Source organism: Carlito syrichta, unplaced genomic scaffold (assembly GCF_000164805.1).
Source record: "Carlito syrichta isolate Samal-C Ts95f unplaced genomic scaffold, Tarsius_syrichta-2.0.1 Scaffold301831, whole genome shotgun sequence".
Classification (NCBI taxonomy): Eukaryota; Metazoa; Chordata; class Mammalia; order Primates; family Tarsiidae; genus Carlito; species Carlito syrichta.
Window position 1 is genome coordinate 27,938 of NW_007245927.1, and position 27,329 is coordinate 55,266.

The 27,329-nt window shown below is 39.4% G+C and overlaps 1 long non-coding RNA gene across 2 annotated transcripts in view; it reads right to left on the bottom strand.

Moving 5' to 3' along the window:
* Positions 1 to 2,323: 2,323 nt before the first annotated feature.
* The window catches only part of LOC103257669, a 144,213-nt gene continuing 119,207 nt past the window's right edge, over positions 2,324 to 27,329 (bottom strand). For both annotated transcript variants that reach the window (XR_002481821.1, XR_504134.2), the window contains exon 3: positions 2,324 to 2,443. This is a non-coding gene — a long non-coding RNA (uncharacterized LOC103257669). The remainder of the gene's footprint in view (positions 2,444 to 27,329) is intronic.

Sequence of the window (27,329 nt, forward strand, 5' to 3'; positions counted from 1 at the left end):
ACACCGTATTCTCATTAATATAACAATGTATTCCCATTTTGGAATGCTAAACCTGCTTTATTTGTAATATTTTATTTCATTACTTATGGACAAAAGTATTATGACATATGTATAGTATATACATATCAATTAACCCCTGAAGATCAAATATTGATTTTTAAAAAATGAAAGAGTAAGTTGAAAAGTTCCAGAAATTAGAGTATACATGTTAGCATCCTTCCCCTTGATAGCTGTCTCGGGTTGACCCTCACATATTATCACCAAAGCTCCAAATGTGAGAAACTGTTGGTATGTAGTGGGGGCTGAACAGAACCTTCAATGTGAAATGCAGGTATCGGTTGTCCTTCTTGCTGTGAATGCCATAGAACTCAATCTAGGACTGTGGAGATGGTCAGGTAAAAGGCTCCTCTTGCCCCTAGAAAGACCTGTTCATTCGGGGCCTGGTTGGGGTAGTGGCAGCAGACACTACAGAGGAGGAACGGGCTCCAGGGCAAAGCAGGGTGGGATTGGGGCTGCCGGGTCCTTGAGATCCTGTTTTCTTCCTGGCACAAGTTCAGCTTGTTTTAGCTTTCTTGAAAATGGACGCCTCTCAAAATCAAGTGTGATGCCTCAACTGAGAAGCTTACTCAAGGCCAAGTGTAAATATGTATTTCTCTTTAAAAATTAGCTTATTAATTTTTGTTGGTCTTATTTAATTACTGGTGCATTTGAATACTTTATATTAAATTCCATTGAGATTCCTCATTTAAATGTGGACATCTGAGCCGGGCTCGGTGGCTCAGCCTGTAATCCCGCGCCTTTGGGAGACTGAGGTGAGTGGGTTGCTTGAGCCCGCGGGTTCGAGACCCGTCTGGGCAGTGAGATCTCATCTCTACAATAAATCAAAAAATCAGCCGGGCATGGTAGTGCATGCCTGTAAATCCGGCTACTCGGAAGGCTGAGGCAGAAGGATCGCCGGAGCCCAGCAGGTCGAGGCTGCGGTGACCAAGAGCGGCCACTGCACTCAAGTCTGGGTGACAGAGTGAGACTCCAACTCAAAAAATAAAATCAAATAAATAAATAAATGTGGACATCTGACTCAGTGCCATATATCATGTGGCCAATTCAATAAAGTCACATATCATATATCATATATCATGTGGCCAATTCAATAAAGTCACATTTAAAAATTAGACTCATATAAAATATTCTGTTAAATGTTCTTACATTATTACTAAAACTAAATGAGGTTAGATAAAACAAGATAGCTTACATGTATAAGACACCTACCATTCAGAAATTTTAACTGATTCTAAAGCCAAGTATGAGTTGACACTTAATGTAAATAAATTCCTTTTTGTTTGATTTGGTTTTGTTTCTTTTTTAAACCCAGGGAAATTTACAATTAAACATAATGCCTTCCCCAAACTTAACCAATGAGTGTAGTAATTTTCTTCAGGGAAAATGAATAGGATATAGACAAAAAAAAAAAATAATTAGAACAACTGTGACCTATTACAGCAGTTCATAAAACTCTTAAAGACTGCAGCACCCACAAGGTTGCAGCATATGGAAGACAATCCCAGCCTCTAATTTCCATGTATTAGTAAGTAGTTCTATTATCAGACAAGCAAATGGGGTATTCGGCAGACAAATAAATTACTATTGCACAGTGAACCTTAAAACGCATGTCACAGTTTTCCTTATAGAGTATTCTGAGAAATTAGCATTTTACCAGAATTTTCTTCTTTTTCTCCATCAAAGTAGCATGTATAAAACACACTTCTGAATGTGGGCACTAAGAAGCTAATACCAGAACTTCTAAAGTCATTCTCATTCACGTTCTGAAACAGACTTTGCAGGCTTTGAGATTTTAGCCACATGATATTTCTTTGGACCACTGACTCCAGGCAGCCATCAGCTGGCATGTGCCAACCTTATCTACTGTAACCCTCCAAACCAGAATCCGTACACTCTACTGACCAGTCCCTTCTGTGGCAGCGTGAGCTCTGTTTACAGTGATACTAAATGAACCATTTCCATTTGAGGGTACCGGCCATGGGCAATCCGGAGGACTCCTCACAACAACCACAGCAATGTACACATCATTCCTGCCCTATATAACTTCAATAGTGAGAACAATACATGCATCATCTGATTTAACTGTAAACGGCTCTAGCATGCATTATATTGAAGAGGGTGTACAACAGAACTTTTAACTGCCTCCCAAAAGCCATGAAGCACCAGGCAGCCAAGACAAAAGTGTTTACTCAGAGCAGAAAACAGGAAAAGCACCAGAGGATGTGACCCTCTAAGACAATCCCAGGAGCATTGTGCTGGGGTAGGTACCTGAGCTCATTCACTGGCTGGGTGATCTTTGGACCTGATACTGTTCCCTTCGGTGACCAGAGTTTGAAGACGCTCACTGGATGGGATTTCACCAGTTCTCCTCCAAGTTCATTCTCTGAGGACAGAACAACAACACCACAATAAATGAAGAGAGACGAGACCAAGGAGAGTCCGCCCCTTTCTATTAGACATACAGCAGGGTTATGTTTAAAGATAGCTATCTGGACATTAAGAAAACATTTAAATGATTTTACTGAGAAACCCTTTATGAAAGATCATAGTGGATAAGCAAAAAACCTTTTTGCACATTTGGTTAATTTATTTTGAAATTTAAGATATTTAGCAGTTTTAAATGCATGTCTAGGTTTGAAGGTAAAACTAAGCACACTTAATGTTTAGATTGACCCACTAACAGCCAATTTGTAAGATTATCACCTCATTTAATATTTGCATGCAATTAGGAAACAATTTAATAAGGGATAAATATTTTGGATGTTTGTTTCTTGGAAATAATGCAATTTCATTCACAAAAGAATATAGTTTGTTGATGGCAAGGGTATTTCCAAATGTCAGCTCAATTTCATCTTATTATAACAACAGAAGTCATTGTATTCATTAATAAAAACTTAGAAAGTATTTATTAAGTTTCTATCAAGTTTATCTGCAATATTGTCTCAGTATTAGAAACTATTGACTATTCTAATGTGAAGAGAAAATACCAATCCTATTTCAAATTATACTGTCAAAGACAGAATTTATTTCGTTAAACAAAATGATGAAATAGAAAATCAGAAAGTAAGGGAACTAGGTTCCTCAGTTGGAGAAGCCATTGTTTCTGGCGCAAACCTTCAAATTCAGAGACACTCATTAAATTGCATCGGTGGCAATAACAGACAAGTGCTAATGGGCATCAGTGAAGTGTGTCAGGAGAATGAAGAGACCCTTAGGGACTCCTGTGCTGTTTATGATAAGCTAGATGCAGTGGTATTACCATAAATCCTCTAAAAGATACTATACTCCACTTCTTGCATGTTACCTTGCAATAAAGATGATATTCAGAGTGCTTAGCAAGTAGGACTTGAAATAAGACGACACACGATTTCCTAAGAAATACACAGACAGCCTATAAAATGCAAACATTACAAATTTTATTATTGCCCCTAATAAGAATTTACTAGAACAAATGCATAAAGAATAGAATAATTCAGAAATATGTAAAAGAAACCAGAAAGGATTTAGAATTACCCTAAAAATCAAGGCTGAAAATTTGAATGAGAGTTAGTGTATTTATTTTGTGTCAAAGTCTAGACTAATTAATTTAAAATGGTAACATTTTAAAATATATTTAGCTTTGAATACAAATTATGATTTGGAGTTTTACTTAGAGCAGTGTATAGCTATCTACACTGGAAAATACAAGAGAAGGATGTGTTTGTGGCCTTTTCTTGTTCACAAATACCCAACACACACACACACACACACACACACACACACACACACACGCATGCACACAAGAAATTCTTGCATTTTTCTCAACATTATTGTTCTTTTAGTTACAGTTGGTTTGTACGTTTAACTTTTACGTGACAAAGACAAATGCCCTCAAGCATTTTTACTTCAGACATATCACCTAGATTCAGGGGCATTCATCCAGGACAAACGGTGGCTTCGATACCCTCAGTCTTGCTCTCTGATCACTAATGCTCACAATTCAGAGCCCAAGTCATTGCAAGACAGGCACAGGTGTGACAGCACATATGTATTTTCTTTTCTAGACACCACAGAGTGTGAGGAAGATGAATATGTGCTTAGTAGGTATTTACTGCAATCTAGTCACCTTTATTTGAACTTTCTGAAAGGGATTTTTGCTTCCTCAATCAGAGTCTATTAAGGCAACCAACAAATAAACTTAAAATTATTAATTTTGAAATTATAATTTAAAAATATATCTATTAATTTTCATTAAGTACTATTAACTGTATAAACTATTATTATTTCTGTATTAGCAAGACACACCTCAGCCTGTCTTGGTGTGAACATTTGTTGAATGAATGACCTTCTCTGAAGTTCAGATTCTCTATTTGACAAGAATAGGGCTGGGCTAAGAGTTTAAGGTGTATCTTTTAGCACAAAATTATTTTACCAAGAATCCCCAATGCCTTGCTGTGGCATGTGATCATAATCTCTAGGCACTGAACCATTTGTAGAAGAAGTGTGGCACTTCCATTTTGTAGACTGACTCTAATCTCCTTTCTATGCTTGTTAATTCATTGAATTCCTAATGTTAAATGGTATTAGGAATTGCCGTACAAATGCCTTTCTCCCCGAGAAGTGCCTCTAAAGCAGAGCACTGCCTAGGACACGAATGAGCACGTCCGTCTTTCTCCAGCCTCTTGTGACCGGGATGTACCCCATTCATTCTGGTCGGACCCAGAACAGAAAGGAGGCAGCTCCTGGTGTCACCACTTAAAGTTATGGACACTTGTCCCTGTCATGGTTGCTTTCTAAGATTTCATATTGTCAAGATGACATTCTGTTGAACTAAGTTTTTTTCAATGGCACGTGTGTGTGCCTGTTTGGCAAGCTGAATCACTGCTGCAGGCTTCGCTACCAGTGGAAATGGTTTTGGCTTTTTGTTTGTTTCTCGCCCTGGAAGTTTTATGTACGACTAGTTTAAAAAAATGAAGGATGTGTTTTGACAGTGCTCCTTTTTCAGACTCATAACACTGAACAATAAGAACCAGAAAATTGCCAGCCACAGTGAGGAGCGGGCAGAATCTTTCTCAGTGACCTGAAACAATTTCAGGTGAGACCTCTCAAAGGGATTCAGAGGACGCCTAGACCTAGTTCTGTGCACTTTCCTGGACCCTCGCTTCAATACTGTCTGAACAGGAAGACTGCTTTTAAAAGGTCTTCTGTGTACTTCAGTGATCCAATTTGGGATTCATAATGGTCAGAGAAGACAGTGCATCACAGCTGCCAGGCTGGAGCAGAGTTCTGGCCATCTCTGTGTCCCCGCCGTGGTTTGCACATACACTTTCTGCTCTTCTGCCTTTTTTCTAACTCCTCCATCTCTGTTAATCGCTGTGAGAGCCTGCTGCTCAGGGACTGGGTGGGAATGAATAAATTGCTTGTACTACCAGGCACATAGTAGGTTCTCCATTAGTCTTTCTTGGCTGAATAAAGAAATATGCTTTTTTTGTGCCGAGTTAAGTATATCTTAGTAAAACCAACCCCTTGCTTACATTCTTTATTTTAGAATATGCTCATGAGAGAGCAATTCAGCTTCTAGTTGAATACAAGATTTAGAGCAATATCCACTCTCAGTTTTTCAGAGAAAGAAAAAAATGATCATTTTCAAAAGATAAAGATGATAGGCCAGGCATGGTGGCTCAAGTCTATAATCCCAGCACTTTGGGAGGCCAAGGTAAGAGGATTGCCTGAGCCCACAGGTTCAAGAACAGCCTGGGCAAATTGATGAGACCTCATTTTGGCAATAAATAAAAAAAATTAGCCGGGCTCGGTGACACATGCTTGTGGCTCCAGCACTCAAAAGGTTGAGGTGGAAGGATAACTTGAGTCTAGCGGGTCAAGGCTGCGGTGGCTGTGAACTTGCCACTGCACTCCAGCCTGAGTGACAGAGAGAATTTGACTAAAAAAAAAAAATATATAAAGATGATAATATAGATAAGGAAAAGAAATATATGATAAAAGAAGTAAATAAATTAAGCTTCCTAAGAAGAAATAGTAAAAAATCAGAAGAATGGATGCAAATTTTTGAATTATCCTTCTTCTCACTTAGAAACGCTATGCACCTCTTCTTTCATGCATTCAGGTATAAATCAACTATATACTTGTCAGATGATTCCAGTTATTTGGAGTGTGAGAATGTATTTTTGGTAATTAAAAAGGTTCACTTCTACCTCTAATAAGAGGATTCTCGAAGCTCAGTTTTTTCAGTAGATCACCTATGCAATATCAATATCAATATTCAGAACATACCCTCAATCTAAACTTCTAAGTAACAGACCATTGATTCCAACATGTTAACTGACAAAATAAGAGGATACCGGTAAATGTAATTTGCAATTTATGGCTATGTATAGATAAACAATCATATGCATAGTCTATTCTCTAGTTTACTAGGTATTCCTAAATTTAGGTACCTAAAGCTGCCATTTTATTGATTCTCAAAAATAACACTAGAAAGAAAACTCACATTTGCCACTGTGGCTTGGAAAAGGCCAGCAGGACTCTCAGTACAGAGGAAGAAACACAGAAGGCTTCATCCTGTCTGTTGTGCGGTGGTGATTATGTGGATTCTGGGGATATAAATGTGCAAATGTTAACCTAACAATTCCAGTTCCTGGTATCTATCAAATTTGTTTTAGTCACATGTGTACATAAATACATGTATGGAATTTTTAGTGCAGTATTGGGTATAATCAAAAATTTTAAAATCATCAATGGTAGTATGCTTAGATTATTTGTGGTACATTAATAATTTAGGATTGCTTACAATGTACTGACAAGGCAGGCTCATCAAGATGTATAGTGGCCGGGCATGGTGGCTCACACCTGTAATCCCAACACTTTGGGAGTCAGAGGGGAGAAGATTGCCTGAGTCCAGGGGTTCAAGATCAGTGTAAGCAACTTGGTGAGACCTTGTCTCTACAATAAAATTTTTTTTAAAGAAGCCAGGCATGGTGGTGCATGCCTGTGATCCCATCTACTTAGAAGGCTGAAGCGGAAGGATTGTCTGAGCCCAGCAGGTCGAGCTTGTGGTGGCCGAGATCATGCCACGGCACTCCAGCCTGGGTGATATAGTGAGACTCTTGTCTCAAAAAAAAAAAGATGTATAGCAAAGGGGTTAAAGACTGCTAAAGACTGGTGCAGAGATGAATGTACAGTGTTGCCTCATTCAAGTACAATGGACAAACCAAGAACCCAGTGATGCACCCTATATTTACATGTGAATGTATGTCAATCAGAGAACACTGCCAGGAGTGATACAGATCCAGTGGCTGATGGAGATGAGCTTCGGAGGAAGGAGTGTAAACCAAGGACTTTCACTTCCTACCTTAGATACTTCTAATTATTTTGTTTTATATAAATTGATAAAATATGTATTTTATATAAATACCTTTTTGATAGTTTATTATATTGTGAAAGCAAATTCATGTAATATTTATGTAACAAAATAAACTGAAAAATATGATAATTTTATATATCTACTACTATTTTCAGAAAGTATGTATCAATTACTATAAAGAGGGACTTACGGATTTAGGGAAAAAATTTACACTTCCAAAGTCACATAATAATTACAGGCAACTTGAACTCCCCGGACACCCAAACCATCCATTGCTACACAGTGTAGTTACGATGGGTTCTGGGATCTGCTTACTGTTTACACAGCAATATGAACAGTGCAACAAAGAAATCACATTTAGGCCCAATTAGATTATCCGAACTCATTAAAAAAAATTCTTCCAGATTAAGCAAAATGATATAGAAAGGCAATTAAAAATGGAGGCAATTAAAACAAAGGCTGATCAGTACTGTGTCAGAACAGAGAGGCTGCCTTGAAACCCTGTCCTGCTCTCTTCTGCTGAGGATGCAGGAGGGCCACCAGCTGCAGGCATTTGGGTTCTTCTGTGTCACATCAGGGCCTGCCATAGGCCTGCAACCCACTCCCGGAGAGTGAGAATGTATTACCAAGGGCACAGCCCCAACATAAACACAGCACAGTAGAATGGCTTTGGCATCACCGAATATTAGAATTGAAAGCCATCTTAATGACCATCTATCCTGCCCCTTCATTTTCTGATTTGATCACTGAAGTCCAAGAATGCTAAATAACCTGTGTAGGCTTACAAGAAGAGTTAGGAGAAGATCCTGGACAAGCTCCCAGGTGTGGTATTTCCCATTGCTGCGTCCCCCAATTACACGAAAACATTTGAAAGAAATCTAAGAACTGATTTCAGCTAATTTTATGAATGATATTGAGCTTCAGTCTGCAGAGCACATGGGAGAAAATGAGGACCAGCAGGAACCAAAGAGCAGTATTTTGGATTTTACAGTTCACATGTTACAGGGAATACTTAGGGACCTTCTGACTATGGGAATCTAGGAATCTAGGATACTGGAATGAATCCTCACATGCTCACCCCTGGCCTGCAGCTAGAGGGTATGACCTCGGAAGTGGTTTATTCATCCTCTGAGTTTTCAGGTTTGAGGAGGTCTTCTACCTGCCAGAGAACCAAGTGGTTTTGCATTTCATTGAAACCAAAGGTTCCCAGAAGGCAACTGTCAAATAAACCCCAATCAGAGGACTCAGATTGACTTGTCTTCCTTTCTGTCCTGGGAACCTCCAGGTTCAGATGCAATTGCCCTTAGCTGAGTTCACTTTCTCTACCTGTGTCCCTAACCCTTTTCCTCCTCCCTTCACACTGAGAAAAGAATCTCTAAACACATATGTCTATTGTGTAATGCCTCTGCTCAGTAAAAAGTCAACACAATGATAATTATTTCTATTGTCATTATCATTGTGATGCCTTACATGTAGCACAATTTAAAGTTAAAAGCAGTCTCACACACAAGCTTCTAAAGTAAGTAGAATTATGCCCATTTTACAGATGAGGAATCTGAAGTTTAGAGAGCATTGCTTTAGTTAATAAGTGGTCATAAGAAACAAAGCCTGAACAAAAATATGCACTTTATACTGGCTTCCAAGGTCTGCTAAAGCTTAGTTATACATTATCTCTTAATTCTTAAGTTTCACTACTGCCTTGTGTGATCTTTATGGGTATTTTAATCTTCTTGAAGACCCTCAAACAGAAACTAGACTTTCTTACATTCCTCCTTCTAAGTACATCTCAAAGATTGTCCAACTTTCACATTATAATTTATCCAGAAATTTTCCAGATCACCACAGCCCTCAGTAGGAAGCTATTATCCTCTGAATTATGGGTACAATCAACCGTTAGCTTATCCATCCCCATGCTTAGGAACCATCTCAACTAGCCAGTGCTTCCACTGTTTGCTCACTTCTGCTGCTTCTTATCACAGACGTGAAGTTGCTTGAAGACAGGGATCATATCTGTCCACTTTTGTATTAGCAGGGGCCAGTGGAAAGCATTTAATTGTAATAATGGTAAATCAGACTATGAGTTCCCTGACAATATGTATAGAAAATCTTTACAACCATGTGAACCCTACATGGTATCTAGAATAGTACTTAGCACATATCATATACTGATTAAATGGAAAAAGATAAGCTACTTCTCCAAGATAACCTAACATCCTGTAGCAGAAAAGAGGAGGAGAGAGCACAGGACCATCTGAATCTGTCATGCCCTATTAGGAGCGAGTGCAAGTGGCAGGGAAACAGCTTGATGCGGGGGGGGGTGTAAGGTGTGTGTGTCCGTGTGAGTGTGTGTGCAAACACACGAGAGTATATTTATCTCTCTGTTGTTTCTGAGAAACAGCAACTTCATGGGTCAAATCATGTTATCCAGGTGCTAGCTGAACTCCACAAAATGTCCAGGGGATCCTTGGGTAGAAAACCAGAACTGTAGTGGTGAGCCCCTCTCTGAGAATATATACAAATTACTGTCTGCCAAGGGCGGTGGGTGCAGAGTGTCTTAAAGAAGTTATTAGTTCAACTTAAGCCAAGGCCACGTATTTCAACTAGAAAATCCTAATAAGGTCATGAGTGCATTTACGACCTTCATTTTTCCGGCGGATGTGATTTGTCTTCCAGAGTGGCAGTGCTGAGGATTGGGGCGGGCTCACAGGTTCTCTGAACTTGCAGCCATTTCTCTCACAAGGAAAGCACAGGAGTGCAGATAGAGAAATGAGATTCCTCGGTATAAGCACATCTTCCAGCTAGCTGCTTCCTCAGTGACCGAAAATGAACCTTCCAGGTTTTAGCAGTTTCATACTAATTATTTCATTTGATCCTCAAACAATCCCAAGAATAGGGCAAATGAGATACCATTAGCTCTATTTTCTAAGAGAAACTGATTTTCAGAAAGGTAACTTGCCCAAGATCACAGAGCTGGTACTGGAACTCTGGCTTCCTGGCTGGACATTTACAAATGTCTACACTAGTAACCACCACCCAAGTACTATATATAATAAGATTTCAGTGCAAAAATGCACTGCATCTTCCACTCTGACTTCATTATACTCTGGAATTATGACCAAGCAGAAGGGGTTACCTGCCTACAGGATCAGATTTGAGGGGTTTAGGAACGTCCTGAACCCCAGATCCTTGAACCAGTACTCATGCCAACCCACAAAACTCTTACATTAAGAATCCATTTATTTGAGCTTTTTAAAAGTAATTTATTTTTATAAAGTACAAGTTATCCTGGGATAGGTAATATTTTGAGTCACTATGGATTCAAGAGATATTCATTTCTCTTGGAACAAGGAGGATGGTTGAGTTAATGTAGATGAGTAACTATTCTAATTTTCTGTCTTTCTCTCTTTGTCTCTGTTTCAGCCTTTCCTTCTCTCTCACGCACACACATATACACACTCATTCACTCTCATTTTCAGTCTTTCCTTTGTTTACAAAGAAGAAAGTCAGAGGGTAGCAATTACTTGGAATTAGATGTAGAATTTGAGGAGAGTTGGAGACCTAGAAGGAAATACTGCCTGCATTTATCAAAACAAATATTGTGGCACATTCAGTACTCTGTAGCTAACAAGAAAGGCATTCTCTGTTGTCTGTTTGGCTACGCTTTGCTGTGGCTGTCTTCCTTTGGGTCTTAGAGAAGGGGGAGAGGTTTGGGAATTCCTGGCTCCATACCAAACATCACCAAAGAGTAGAGCAGTGGCGGCTCAGCCTACAGGGGCAGGAAATGGGGCAGGTAAATGAGACAGGAGGTAAAGAGGGCCTGCAGCTCAGGCGCCCAGGCAGGCTAGACACTTGTACAGAAGAGGAGGGAGACCATCACTTCTTTCCTAAGCCAGAAATGCCACAATAGAGATTGTACAGAGCTCAGGGTTACCCAGAGGTGACAGACTCTGCCATGGAGTAGGGGGAGGGTCTCAAAAGAGCAAGGCTGAGCTGTGAGAAGTCCACATCATTCGTGAGGTAAGGCACATGGGAAAATCCTGGGAGAGAACGCAGTACAATCAGAAAGCACAAGGCAGGGAAGGGGAAGGTGTGTCTGGATGGTGAGACTTGTGGGGAGTGTGCTCTTCAACCTATGGGTCACACCACCATCCTTTCTTACAGGGTAGGAAGGCTCAGGCTGCTGTTTTAGAAAAGGAAGTATGGGCAGGGGCAGAGTGGGGAAAACAGGGCAGATCGGGGCCAGGACAAGTGTGGGCACAGAGAGGCAGCTCGCCTCTATGGGAAGAGGATGATCCCACAGGGAGAGACAGACAGGGCAGGACCTGCTCCCAGAGGAGGGATAGAGCACAGAACCAAGTTCTCTCCTTTCCCAAGCTTGCTTTGTTTCCATGGCTCTGGTAGGTGTATAAAAGAAACATTCCTCTAGTTCACAAAGCTTGAAAGAGTAATACTTTGAATTTTTGAAATCATTATCCTGTAAGGTTCTCCGTGTGATAAGATCCATATCTTTGTAAATACTTTGTATAGTTGCCACTGTTTGTAAAGGTTATCATCATACAGCAATTCAAAACCCCAGATGTAGTTTCTTAAAAATATGTACTACAAAATATAACCAAAATTTATAGAAACATGCAATGGTAAACTTCCTCTTTGATAAATTTTAAGATTAAAATTTCTATGGCTGCTATGTCTTTGCATAATAATTTCATTTCTTGAGAAGGAGAAAAAAGAGAGAGAAGGAGATGGCATGAATAATGTGAATTATGCTGAGGCTGTTCACAATTTACAAAACCTGAAAAGAACACTGCTAATATCTACCCAGAAGGAATCACTAATAAATCATACTGTTTTATCAAATAATATATTATCAAAATATATTATGACCAATAATGACATACAGAGTGATGCATAAATGTTCAGTGTTAATGTATGCATGCAAGTATTCAAAAGAAATGAGTGCAAAGTCAAACAAAATACAAGACAGCATGTGCACACAGAGGATGCAGTGAAAATGTTCAACACGACTGATAAAGGCCAGAGAGAAGATGTCAAGAAGCACCTCGGGGCTTCCATTACACTGGCACTTACTTTTAGACAAAGACATTGTAACTATAGTATATACATGTTAAAATGGAAGGATTAGGTGGCCAAGTAATAGCATTTTAAAGTTTTAAAAATTGGGGATTGTTTTATAGGATGATCTTATCAATTAAAAATCTCCAGCAAAAATGTCCTACACTCCGATTTGCGCAGCCTCCTGTGACTGGACGCAGATGTAACACATCTGAGCAAGACCTCCCCTTCCTGCCTGACCCTCCTGTGCAACCACAGGTGTGAACCCAGGACTGGGGCAAGATGCCTCCAGAGCCGGACATGCAGGGTTTCTCAGCTGTGGGGGGAAAGTTCTGTTCTCTTCCTATGATGAAATCCTCCTGCTGCCTCTCCACCCCCACCCCGTTATCTTTAATTACAGGAAAGAGAACTCCTGGCCCACATCGGTGGTCAGGATACACACCTCGCTCTGCATCCCATGGGACTTGAGGTTTACAGCCATCCAAGGAAGGACCAGCAGAGAGCAGCTGCAACTCAGGCTTTAGCTGGAGGCCCTGCGCGGTCAGTAACTGGGTTACTTTGTCTCTACAATACCTACCACCTCTTTGGGCTTTTGTTTTGTCATCAGTGAAATGCAAATGACGTTAGTAATTCTATCTACCTTACAAAAGTTGTTAGAGGATCATCAGAGATAGCACAGTTCAAGCACTTAGAAAGTGCCAGTCATAACAAAAAGCCTCCCAATCACTGTCCACAACTCTACCGTAAGCATCCAGTAACTCTTGTAATTTACTTTCATTTTATTCTATTTACATTTTTAATAAGAATTTCACTCTTATATTCTTTTACAAGCCTCTTTATGAAAGACTCAAGCTTTGAAAAATAATAATAGCAAACAGATAGAAGGTAAGTGGAGATCAAGGAACTTTCAACACATAGAGTTTATATGACATCTTGGTATTATTCACTTAAAATATAACTAGCCATTCAACACATTGTGTGGGTTTTGTTACTTCCTGGTATTTCAACAGCTTTATTTAAAAATGAGTTCGGGCGCGGTGGCTCAGCCTGTAATCCCAGAACTTTGGGAGGCCCAGGTGGGAGGATTGCCTGAGCCCAGGGGTTTGAGACCAGCCTGAGTAACTTGGCGAGACTTTGTCTCTACAATATATCAAAAAAATTAGCGGGGCATGGTAGTGCACACTGTAGTTCCGGTTACTTGGAAGGCTGAGGCGGAAGGATTGCTGGAGCCCACCAGATCAACAATGGGATGGCCGTGAGTGTGTCACTGCACTCCAGCCTGGGCAGTGGAGTGAGACTCCAACTCAAAAAAAAAAAAAAAAGAGTGAATCACTATAAATTGCATCATGCACAAACCAACATGATGTATGAGAAAGACTGGGCCAGGCCTCCCTGCATGGCACATTCCTTACAGGTTGAAAGCAGTGCTGTACTGCTGTGTTTTTCATTATCTTTTGAAGCCAAGATAGTGTGTGCATTACGAAAGCAATATGGATCTTGATGAACAGATAATGGACAAATCCCATGGAGTCTGTCCTGGAATCCAGCTTGTGGCTGAATCCTATCACTGTCATGCACAGAAAGCAGCCTCTGTGATAGCCATCTGGCACGTCTCCAAGCGTCCCCACAGAGGTCATGTGCTGCAGGTCCATCACCCACCCTGCATCTTGTCATTCTAGTAAATAAAGATGCTTGGATTTTTCTGGGTTTTTAAACTTATTACCATTTGATGCATTTTTGGCATAAACATCCCAGAATCAAAAATCTGGAATCAACAGATTGCTATAAAATTCTACAGTGGAAAATTATAAATTCCAATTCTGAAATATTATAAGATTTGCATTATAAACTAACAGCAATGTCGATAGCAAGGCAAAGATCGATTTACAGCATAAATTAAATTAACCTTTACTTTGCTGTTTACCAGCACTAATTTTAAAAATCTGTAACTTAAAATAAGCAAGGTCAACCTATAGTAAAAGTATTTCTATTGAAATTATTTCACAAAATGCCCATTCTGCCTGTGGACACCCTACTATTCGAGTGCTCAGACTGTTCAGTTAAAATAATTAGAAACTACTCCTGGGAAAGGTAGAGGCAGGCACTGAAATGTGATTCACTTTATTCTCTTATCCACTCATAGGTAAATCAAATAGAAAACAAAACAAAATATAACCCTGCAATAGTAGTCAGTTTCAGTAATTCCTATATGAAACTAAAAAGAAGAAACATCCGTAAGAGAAAGTCTATTGGATAAACAGGTAGACTAGCCTGAGAAGTCACACTTTTTCAAGGAAGGTAAATCAACTTGACCCCCAGCCTGGAGAGTCTAAAATGAACTGTCAACTCAGCTGCCTCCATGGTTCCAGGGAGAGGACATACCATTGGGTGGTCTCACAGGGTAGGAGAGGTGAGAGAAAGTGGCTTTGATGCTGTGCCATGAGGGTGTCTAGTAACAACATTTGTTTAGTTTCTCCTGAAATACATTTCTCTGAGCAGGGATCTAGAGGACTCTGTCTCATGCCTGCTTGAGAAACCATATCCGTGTGAGCTCCTCCAACCCATTCTCCCTGTTCTTGGTGGACAGAGCGAATGTGTACATCCATGATTATGTTAGCCTGCGTTCTGATACGTCTAACTTTTGTTGCTGTCTGCAGAAATTCGTGTCTTATATATTCATGTCATTATTCTAAAGGTCTGGCACGTCTCCAAGCGTCCCCACAGAGGTCATGTGCTGCAGGTCCATCACCCACCCTGCATCTTGTCATTCTAGTAAATAAAGATCCTTGGATTTTTCTGGGTTTTTAAACTTATTATCATTTGATGCATTTCTGGTAGAAACATCACAGAATCAAAAATCTGGTGTATAATAAAGACTAGGTAAAAAAAGTAGATATTTTGAGAAGATTTGTGTGAAAATGACCACATACCTAAAATTTCTTTCTGTGGGTGAAAGCTTGAAAAGTGAGAGCCAGAGAGTGACACAGCCAAGGTCACATGATGGAGGCCACCTCAGCCCTGCACCTAAGGGACCTTCCACTGTCCTGTCCGGCAGGTTTGTGCGGGAAAGCTGTCAGCAGCAGAAGTGAGCCTTCAGGAAAGGGCGGTGTGGTTGTTTTTAGCTGTGTGTGATAGTAGCAGCAGTTATAGAGTATACATTGAGTTTCCCTGAGCAAATAGGACGCACCTATGAGAAAACTCTACTCATGACCTGGGACAGGGTCTATGCTGCATGGGAGTCCCCATGTCACTGTTCTTGCTGAAACATTTGGAGGATGCAGGTCTGGTTCTCCTTCTATCCTTCTGAGCTGTATAGACTTGGGAAGGTCTTTTCTATGGACATCGGTTTTTCTGTATGATCCCCATGACGCTCACCAGCCCTAAATCAGGGAAAGCTGATAAAAATTGTTCCTTTAAATAATGAGTTCTACTACTGTGTGCATAATGGGATTTGATTAAGTCAACTTACTTTTTTATTTTAAAGATTGGGGTACAATTCAGGGTTAGGTACATAAGTGGTCATCGTACAAGTGAAATTTGAGCCTCCCCTTGGTCCTCCCTTCGTCTGGTTTGGGATCAGGTAGCCTTATTAGTGTTAAGTGTTCCCCCACTCCTTCCCTCTCCTGGCAATGACCCGCTACTGCCAATCCCTTTCATGTAGTATTATGATAAATGCTCAGGGTCCACTTATGAGTGAGAACATGTGGTATTCAATTCTTTGTTTTTGTGATAGATCACTGAGTATGAGGGACTCTAAATCTGTCCAAATTGCTGTGAAGTCCATAATTTAAGACACTTTAAATTTAACACATTTTAAACAGTGCACTTATTGACAAAATATAGTGTACAATATCATTTCCTGAAGAGAAGTCCCTTTAATTTACTTCTATTTGTTTCTGATCTCCTTTTTCGGAACCAGAATAAGAACTTTTTTAAAAAAAAAGTATGACCCAAACCTGGCCTTGATGAACTTAAACAGAACTTCAGACTCAAAATCCAGGCTTCTTTTGGGATTGCAGACATAAGGTAAAACAGGTTGCAGGCACTCGTTCACTGTGAAAAGCAAATGTCAGAGGAGAAGCTCTGATATTTGGTCGTGGGCTCCCACTTCCACAAAGGCATTTCCTAAATCTGCCTTTGATGAGCTTCCCCAGCTATCAACCCTGTCAGTTCCCTCCGGAGCCGTACAGAGTGTGCCTCATGGAAATGTCATCTGCCAGGACTGCAATTACTGGCACTCCAGCAATCACGGGCACAATGCAGAATGGGTCGAATTCAGGTGAGAGCGAGAACCCGCAATCAAGCCTGGGGAAGGGAGAACAAAGCCATTTTCCTTCATTTGCCGTCAACACAACCATCAGGCCTTAATTACAAGGCAAGTGTGGGGCTGGCTGTTGAAAGGCCTATTATTATACAGCTCGCCTCCAAATCAGCTCTGTGTTGATGGACTGCAGTGCAAGGAAGCAGCTTAGCCCCTGTGAATAGCAGCACCAAACTAGCAGATGAGCAGCAGAGGGGGGTGCACTCCAGGGAATTAAAAAATAATTTTAGAAGGAAGGGAGGGACCAATACCTTAATGCTGTCTAAAAATACGTTAGCAGAGTGCTATATGCTCATTTGGCACGCACGTGGATGAATTCAACACAGATACACCTACCTCAGCCAGAGTGCTTTAGTGCTCTGGCATTTGCTGTCAGTGTTACTGGTTAAGTTCTGGAAGTGGTTCTTCTGACGGCATTCCCAAAGACTCCCCCAAATATTAATACACTGAGGACATTCTTTGTTGTTATCCTTAATTCGTTATAAGCAATTTAGAAACATTCTCAAAAGGTCCTCAAATCATCCCTCTCCATAAATGCATCAAAAGAATATGCATATCTAACATTTTCATTTGTATCAAATAAATATCATATATGCATATTTGCCTGCATCTACATTAAAATATCTAATGTTCAGTTCACAATATACTTTAGGGACCGGCGTAGTAATACTTCATTACAAGTCTTAAGCATCTTTGAATAAAGCCCATACATTAAAAATAAAGATTTACCATTATAAATTACTATTATCAGTAAAGTTGTTTTTATGAAATTTTATACATTTTATAAAAAGTACAAATAACTATTTTCTGGCAAAAATACACACACCAGTTTATTTTTTCCATATCAAAACACCCAGGTTGCAGATTAAGGTGGCCAACATGAGGCAGCTAGAGCGAGTTTTTCCTACAGAGTTAACCAACATAGAGTTTCCTCAGCACTCAGAGAGGAATGGATCCAGCAGCACAACCCATGAGTCTTCAAGGAAGTGATAACAACCACTTAGAGCAAAGAAGAAGTAACAAATTCTCTGACCTGGGCTGGAACTGGCTAGACACTTGTCTACACCACCACAGTCTACCACCGCTTTTGCACACAGCAGGGAGGGTGTATGATGTGCTCCATAAACTTGCAGGGCTCCCTGAGCCCTGTGGGACCCCAGCCCCTCACAGGAAACTGCCTTCCCCGTAGCTGTGCTCTGCCATGGAGTGGTGCAGAAGAAAAGCCTTGAGCAGCACTGGCTGCCATTTCCCAGGAACTCAACCCTGCAGGGAGGACTGGCTTCTTTCCAGCTGGCTTGGGAAGGAATGGGCCCCAAGGGCAAACTCTGCAGCTGCAGACAGTTCCTGTCTGGGTAGGTTTCCTGAGAACACCTGAGACCCTGAGGTTGACTGCACCCTGACAATCAGATCACAGGTTGCCTGAGACCAAGATGGCTGCCAGGTGAGACACATTGCCATAGCAACCTCTCAGTCCCCTTGTGAACTTTTCTGTGCCTTCTCTGCACAACAGCATCACTCTAGTGGCCTGGGACTCCCTCTTAATCCCCACTGGGGCAGCTGAGAGTACACACTTGCGGGTTGCTTCAGCTCCTTCTTCCTGCACTTCTTCCAAAGGCTCAAACAGACAGAAAAATTGGGAAAACCCTAGAGCTCAGACCTGGGCCTAAGCTAGCTGGGCATGTCCTTAGAGCAATACTTGCCAAGTAGAAACCCTACAACCACCATCATAGCCCACTTTCTCTCACAAGCGCCACCTTCTGGCCAAAGGTCAGCAGTATAACCAACCACATCTGATACAATACATCAGCTTTGGGAAAGGCCTGAACCCAAGAATCAGCTAACAACACTTTCCAAGCCACTCTGGCCACTCAGGATGCTGTGAGCCAGCACAGGGCTGCCACAGCTGGCAATTGAGAAACTCACCACACCAAGGCTAAATATAACTGAGGTAACCCTACAGTGCCTACATCAGCCCCTGATCAAACTCAAGAAGAAATTGTCTATCCAAATGAGAAGGAATAAAAAAAAAAAAAAATTCTGGCAATATGAACAAAACAGAGCTACCTAACACCCTCAAAAGACCACACCAACTTTTCAACAACAAACCAAAATAAAAATAAATTTTTGAAATTCCAAACATAAAATTAAAAAGGCTGATAATAAAATTGGTCAATGAATTTCAGGAGAAAATTGAAAATCAACAAAAATGTTATATTCAGGACATAAAGGAAAAACTCTACAAAGATATAAACACCTTAAAAAAAGTTGAAAGTTCGGAAATGCAAGAATAAATTAGGGCAGTACAAAATGCAGTGGAATGTCTTAACGGTAGACTAGAACAAGCAGAATAAAGGATTTCAGAACTGAAAGATAAGGCTTTTGAATTAACCAAATCAGATAAAAATAAAGTAAAAAGAATCAAGAGACTGGAACAAAGTCTCCAAGAAATGTGGCACTATGCAAAATGTCCAAACCTAAGCATCGTAGGTGTTCCTGAGGAAGAAGAGAAAGTAACAGGTTTGGAAAACCTATTTGAGAGAATAATGGAGGAAAACTTTCCTGGACTTGCCAGAGATCTAAACATCCAGATACAAGAAGTCCGAAGAACCTCCAAAGATTCATTGCAAAAGGGTAATTCCAAAGGCGTATAATCATCTGGCTATTTGAAGTTAATGTGAAGGAAAGAATTTTAAGAGAAGTGAGACAAAAGCATCAAATTACTTACAAAGGTAAGCCTATCAGACTAGCAGTAGACTTCTTGAAAGAAACTCTAAAGGCCAGAAGGGATTGGGACCCCGTCTTCAATCTCCTCAAACAGAATAACTGTCAGTCAAGGATTTTGTATCTCACAAAACTAAGCTTCATACATGAAGAAGAAATGAAGTCCTTTGAAGACAAGCAAACACTGAGAAACACTAGACCAGTTCTATAAGAAATATTCAAAGAAGTCCTAAATATTGAAAGAAAAAAAAAGAGGTCAAAATACGCTAGTAAAAAAATACAAAGTTCACAGGCTTTATCAAGCACTAACACAATAGAGAAAATAAATAAACAAAGCAACCAGATAACAGCCAGTATGATAAATAAAATAGTACCATGCCTCGCTGAAGAGATACAGACTGGGAGAATGGAAAAAAACAAAAGCAAAAACCCAAATATCTGCTGCCTTCAAGAAACTAACTCACAAAGACTCTTATAGACTCAAGGTAAAAGGGTGGGGAAAATTATTCCACACAATTGGAAACCAAAAATGAGCAGGAGTAGCAATTCTCATATTATATATAATATATATATATAAATATATTTTTAAAATATAAATAAATATATATATTTATATTTTAAAAATATATAAATATGTATAAAGCAGACTTTAAATTAACAATAGTAAAAAAGACAAACAATGCTATTATATAATGATAAAGGGATCAATCCAAGAAGAAGACATAATGATTTCAATTTTTAATATACATGTGCCTAACACCAGAGCCCCCAGTTTTATAAAACAAATTCTAACAGACCTAAAAATAGAGACAGTCAGTAATAATAGTGGAAGATATTAACATTCCATTGACAGCAATAGATAGATCATCAAAGCAGAAAGTCAACAAAGAAATATTAGAGTTAAATAGGACTCTAGAGAAAATGGCACTAGCATACATTCGGGGAACATTCCATTCCACAACCACAGAATGTACATTTTTCTCATCAGCACATGAAACATTCTCCAAGATAGGCCATATGGTAAGCCACAAATCAAGTCTCAATAAATTTTTAAAAATTGACATCACATCAAGTACCATCTCAGACCACAGTGGGATAAAACTACAACTTAACTCCAAGAACTTGCAAAACTAAACAAAGACATGAAAGTTAAACAGTTTGCTCCTGAACAATCCTTGGGTCAACAATGAAACTAAGATAGAAATTTAAAAATTCTTTGAAATAAATGACAACAATGAAACAAGTTATCAAAACCTCTGGGACACAGCCAAACCATGCTCAGAGGAAAATTTATAGTGCTTAAGGCCTACATTAATAAGACTGAAAGATCACATATTGACAATCTAACATCCTACCTCATGGAACTAGAGAAACATGAGCAAACCAAGTCCAAGTCTAGGAGAAGAAAAGAAATAACAAAGATCAGACTAAATAAAACTGAAAAAAAACACAACAACCCACAAAGAATCAATGAAACAAAATTTGGTTCTTTGAAAAGACAAGCAAAATTGATAGATCACTAGCTAGATTAATTAAGAAATGAAGAGAGGAGACTCAAATTAGCTGAATCTGAAATGAAAAAGGAGTTATTACAACTGATATGACAAAAATTCAAAAAATTATCCAAGACTATTATGAACACTTCTATGTAAACAAACTAGACAATCTAGAGGAAACTGATAAATTCTTGAAAACATATAATCCCCTGATCTTGTATCAGGAAGAAATAGAACCCCTGGTAGACCAAGAACAATTGATTGAAACATTAATTAGAGCTCTGTCCATAAAAAACGTCCAGAATCTGATGGACTCACAGCTGAATTATACAAGACCTTCAAAGAAGAACTGGTACTAATTTTACTGAAGCTATTCCACAAGACTGAAGTGGAGAGAATTCTCCCTCACTCATTTTTTATGAAGCCAGTATTACTCTGATACCAAAACCAGGAAAAGACACAACAACAACAAAAAAGAAACCTATAGACAAATATCCCTTATAGACATAAATGCAAAAATCAGCAACAAAATATTAGCAAATGAAATTCAACAGCACACAAAAGCAATAATACACCATGATCAAGTGGATTTTATCCCAGGGAAGCAAGGGTGGTTCAACATATGTAAGTCTATAAATGTGATCCACTACATAAACAGAATAAAAAACAAAAACATATGATCATTTCAACAGATGCAGAAAAATCATTTTACAAAATCCAGCAACCCTTCATGCTAAAAGTCCTCAGCAAAATAGGCATAGAGGGAACATTTTTTTGAAAGAATAAAAGTTATATACAACAAGCCCACAGCCAATGTCATACTGAATGGAGAAAAGTTGAACACATTTCTCCACAGAACTGGAATAGAGCAAGGATGCCCACGTTCACCACTACTGTTCAACATAGTACTGAAAACCTTAGAGACAGATCAATCAGGCAAGAAAAAGAAATAAAAGGTATTCAAATTGGAAAAGAAGAAAACAAACTATCTCTGTATGCCCACAGTATGATCCTATACTTAGAGAACCCTAAAGACTCTTCCAAAACACTTCTGGACTTGATAAACGAATTCAGTAAGTGTCAGGATACAAAATCAATACACACAACTCAGTAGCCCTGCTATAAACCAATGGCGACTAAGCTGAGAATCAAATCAATAACTCAATTCCATTTGCAATAGCAGCCAAAAAGCTAACATACTTAGGAATTATTTAACCAAGGTAATGAAAGATCTCTACAAGGAGAACTACAAAACTCTGATGAAAGAAATTGCAGAGGACACAAACAAATGGAGAAGCATTTCTTGCTCATGGATTGGAAGAATCAACATCATTACAATGGCCATATTACCCAAGGTAATCTACAGATTCAATGCAATCCCCATAAAACTACCAATATCATTTTTCACATAAATAGAAAAAACAATCCTAAAATTCATATGGAAACAAAAAAGAGCCAGAATAGCCAACATAATCCAAAGCAAAAAGAACAAAGCTGGAGGCATCAAATTACCTGACTTCAAATTATACTACAAGCCTGTATTAACCAAAACAGCGTGGTACTGGTACAAGAACAGACACATGGGCCAATAGCGAATCCAGAAATAAACTCAAATACCTACAAACAATTGATCTTTGACAAAGCAGACAAAAACATACCCTGGGGAATGGACATCCTATTCAATAAATAGTGCTGGGAAAATTGGATAGCTACATGCAGAAAAATGAAACTGAATCCCTAACTCTCCCTATATACAAAAATTAACTCAAGATGGATTAAGGACTTACATGTCAGAGCTGAAATCATAAAAATCCTGGAAAAAATTATAGAAAGAACTCTTATAGACATGGTCCTAGGCAAAAAAAAAAAAAAACATAGAAAGCAAATGCATCTAAAACAAAAATAAATAAGTGGGAGTGAATTAAACTAAAAAAGCTTCTCCACAGCACAAGAAATAATCAACAGAGCAAACAGGCAACCAATAGAATGGGAGAAGATATTCACAAACGATACATCTGACAAGGGACTAATATCCAGAATCTACAAAGAACTCAAACAAATCAGCAAGAAAAAAGCAAATAACCCCATTAAAAAGTGGGCAAATTACATGAGCAGACAGCTCACAAATGAAGATATACAATGGCCATCAAACATATGAAAAATGCTCAACATCACTCATAAACAGGGAAATGCAAATTAAAATCATAATGAAATATCATCTCATAATGGACATTATTTTAAAAATTTTTTAAAATAGATGTTTGGGTGGATGTGGAGAAAAAGAAACACTTATCCACTGTTGGTAGGAGTGTAAATTAGTACAACCTTTAATAGAAATTAATATGGAAATTACTCAAAGAACTAAAAGTAGATCTACCATTTGATCTAGCAATCCCACTACTGGGTATCTACCCTAAGGAACAGATATCATTATATGAAAAAGACACCTGCACCCACATGTCCATTGCTGTACTATTCATAATTGCAAAGATGTATAATCAGCCTAAATATCCATCAACCGATCAGTGGTTCATGAAGAGGTATACACACACACACACACACACACACACACACACACACACACACACACACACACCATGGAATACTGGAGAGGTGGTGTATATATATACCATGGAATACTATGCAACCATAAAAAGAATGAAATCATGTCCTTTGCAGCAGCATGGATGGAACTGGAGTTCATCAACCTAAATAAACTGACTAGAAACAGAAAACCAAGCACCACATGTTCTCACTCATATATGGCAGCTAAATGGTCACAAGGATGGAAATAACAGACAGAGTGGACACCAGTGGGGGTAGTTCAGAAACTACCTACAGGGCACAATGTTCACTCTCTGAGGAATGGGCCAACTGAGAGCCAATCCTCACCACTACACAATATGTCTATGTAACAAATACACATGTGTACCCCCATGTCTAAAATAGAAAGAAATAAAAACGAAAAGCCAGATTAAAAAAAAAATAAAAAACCTGTATTCCTGTATGAACTAAAACAAAAAGCATATTCCTCAGTATTATCGAAATTTCATTGTAATACTGACAGACCCACAACAGAACGTGAATTCGGAACTGTTTTGTTTTGAGTTCAAAGAATGACTCTGCCACTTGGTGCAGTGCACCTGGAGAGGGGATTGAGAGGTGCCTGTGCTGTCAGGCGGGTGGAGTTCACGCTGCCTGTCCTCCAGACTGACCTTCAATGCACTCATGAACTTACTCACCAGCAGGCACACACTCACGCAGACAGGAGTCATGTGCAAGCTTACACAGTGCTAAATGCCAAATTATATCATTTAACGGACCTTTGCATTTCCTCATCTATTTAATACAGCCTAAAACATAAGCCCTGATCTGTGTGCCTGAACTGGGCCTCTTAAGATTCAGATGGACAAAGTAATAAAAGCCAGGCCACCGTCCTACTAAGAAATCCTGTGTTCTTTGTGTCCCCTCTCTCTTCTTTTGCCTAGGCTTTGGTTTTCCTGGGGAATCTGTCTCGGACAGAAGCGCATGTTTTCTGAGCTTATTGCTTATGGGAAATGGTAGGAGTTTAAGAAAACCAGGAAGGAGAAGCTGTCGTCTTGCTGACGCCTGGCCAAGTGCAGGTGGGGCAGAGCTTTGAGTGATGTGAGCTTTGAAACCCGTCTCCAAGGCAAAATTAAAAGTCAAAGCTTTGTCCTGTCACATATGGACATCGGATTCCCCTCATATACTTGGTAACTGAAGACCTAGGATGCACTCTCTCTTCTCTGACTCATTTGCACATGCTAAAAGTGAACATGTTTACTATCTGGGACTACAGAGAGAGAAAACTAAGTTGAACTGCTGCCACTTTCCTCCCAGCATAGTCAAGAAGAGCCTCCTAACCAGTTCCTCCAAATCCATTCCTTCCTTCTGCAGTAAAGACGATTCAGCAGCAAGAGTCGTCTTTCTATCTTATCTCTTATGCTCTGGACACTTGGGGTTTTGATCAAGAATTGGTTGCCAGTTCCAATTTCCATAAGGGTGTCTCCTGCATATTCTAAGGTTCTTGTAGTTTGGGGTTTTATGTTTAAGGCTTTGATCCATTTAGAGTTGATTTTTGTGTATGGTGATTGGTAGGGGTCTTGTTTTAATGTTCTGCATGTGGTCAGCCAGTCTTCCCAGCACCAATTACTAAATAGGTTCTTCACTTCCCAGCAGTGAATGTTGGAGGTTTATCAAAGATTAGTTGATTGAGAAATTGAGGTTTTGCTTCAGGGGCCTCATCAACCTGATGAGCTTCTGCACAGCCAAAGAAACTATCAAGAGAGTGGGGAGACAGGCCACAGACTGGGAAAGAATATTGCCAACTGTATATCTGACAAAGGCCTAGCATCTAGGGTCTACAAGTAACTCAAATGTGCCTACAAGAAAAAACAAACAGTACCATTACAAAGTGGTTAAAATATATGAATAGACAATTCTCAAAAGAAGACATACGAGCAACCAACAGATACGTGATGAATTGCTCAGCCTCACTCGTCATCAAAGAAATGTAAATTAAAACCACACTGAGATGCCACCTAACTTCAGTCAGGATTGCCATCATCAATAACTCAAAAAACAACAGATGCTGGAGAGGATGTGGGGAAAAGGGAACACTGTTGGTGAGTGTAAACTAATACAGCCTCTGTGGAAAACAGTTTGGTGATTCCTAAAACTAAAAACCGACTTTCTATACGACCCTGCAATTTCCCTTCTGGAAATGTACCCAGAGGAACTCAAATCACTCTACAAAAAAAATATATGCACATGCATGTTTATTGCAGCATTATTCACAATAGCAAAAACATGGAACCAACTGTGCTGCCCATAGACTGAATAATAAAAATGTGAGCTGGGCTCAGTGGCTCAGCCTGTAATCCCATGCCTTTGGGAACCTGAGGTGAGTTGCCTGAACCCGCGGGTTTGAGACCCGCCTGGACAGGCAAGACCTCATCTCTACAATAAATCAAAAAATTAGCCGGGCGTGGTAGTGCGCGCCTGTAGTTCCAGCTATATGGAAGGCTGAGGCAGAAGGATCGCCGGAGCCCAGCAGGTCGAGATTGCGATGGCCAGGAGCGGCCACTTCACTCCAGTCTGGGCGACGGAGTGAGACTCCAACTCAAATAAAATAAAATTAAATTAAATTAAAAATAAAAATGTGGCACGTATACAGGATGAAATATTATGCAGCCATAAACAGGGACAAAATCATGGACTTTGCAGCAACTTGGGTGGACTTAGAGTCTATAATACTGAGTGATCTATCCCAGAAAGAAAGAAATGAGTACTATATGTTCTCACTCATGAGCGGACCTTGAGCAATTATCGTAATACTATAAGAAAAGGATTGGAAGTAGTGGCAAACTTCCAGGGAAGCGGGGAGTACACCTCTTCAACAAGGATACCAGCATAATGAGTATTTGTATATCTAACCCTGAATTGTATACCACATCTTTAAAATAATAAAAAAAGAATCCTTCTAAAAATTAGAGTGGATTGTGTTACTACCCCACTTAGGATCCTACAATAGCTTCTTATTGCATTCTTGGGTTCCCAAAACCGAAACTCGTATTGTGCCTGCAAAATGGCAAGAAACTATCCCATTCCTGACTCTTGTGTGACTCACAGTATTCTCTTAGAGCAGTTCTCAAGGTAGGGCTCAAGGAATCTGGGTTGTGCCTTGCACCCGTTCAAGAACTTTTAGGAGACTTCCCTCATCCAACTTTTAATGTGAGGTTGGGTTATCTTCAGATGCTTCAGCCAAAACAACTTATGCAACATGTTGACTGCAGAGGCAGATGAGAATGTAGCTGTTCTATCCAAATAGACATTTAAGAGACTTGAGAGATGTAAAACAATGATTCAATAATTTGTCTTTGCTGTGAAGCATATGGTTATCTTTCATAAATACATATATCACTTATATTAGCATGTAATGGATGTAAGACTATTTAATAAATAAATAAGCAAATAAATAGTAGCTTAAAATGTCTTAGTTTTAATTTTTAATATGGCAGATATTACCCTCATTAATAAAATCTCTATGAAGGCTTTAAAATGTGAACACTATAAGAGAACTTGGAACCAAATCTTGAGAACCACTGCTCTCATGCATTGCTTTTTCAGTTCTTTGCACATACACACACTCTAAATTCTTTTTTTCTGCCTCAGGGTTTTTGTGCATGCTGCTAAGCTGACAAGAATACCCCTTCCATGTGTCAATGTTACTCCTTTCTATTATAAGGGTTTATGCTTCATTTTCTGTATCAGTCCT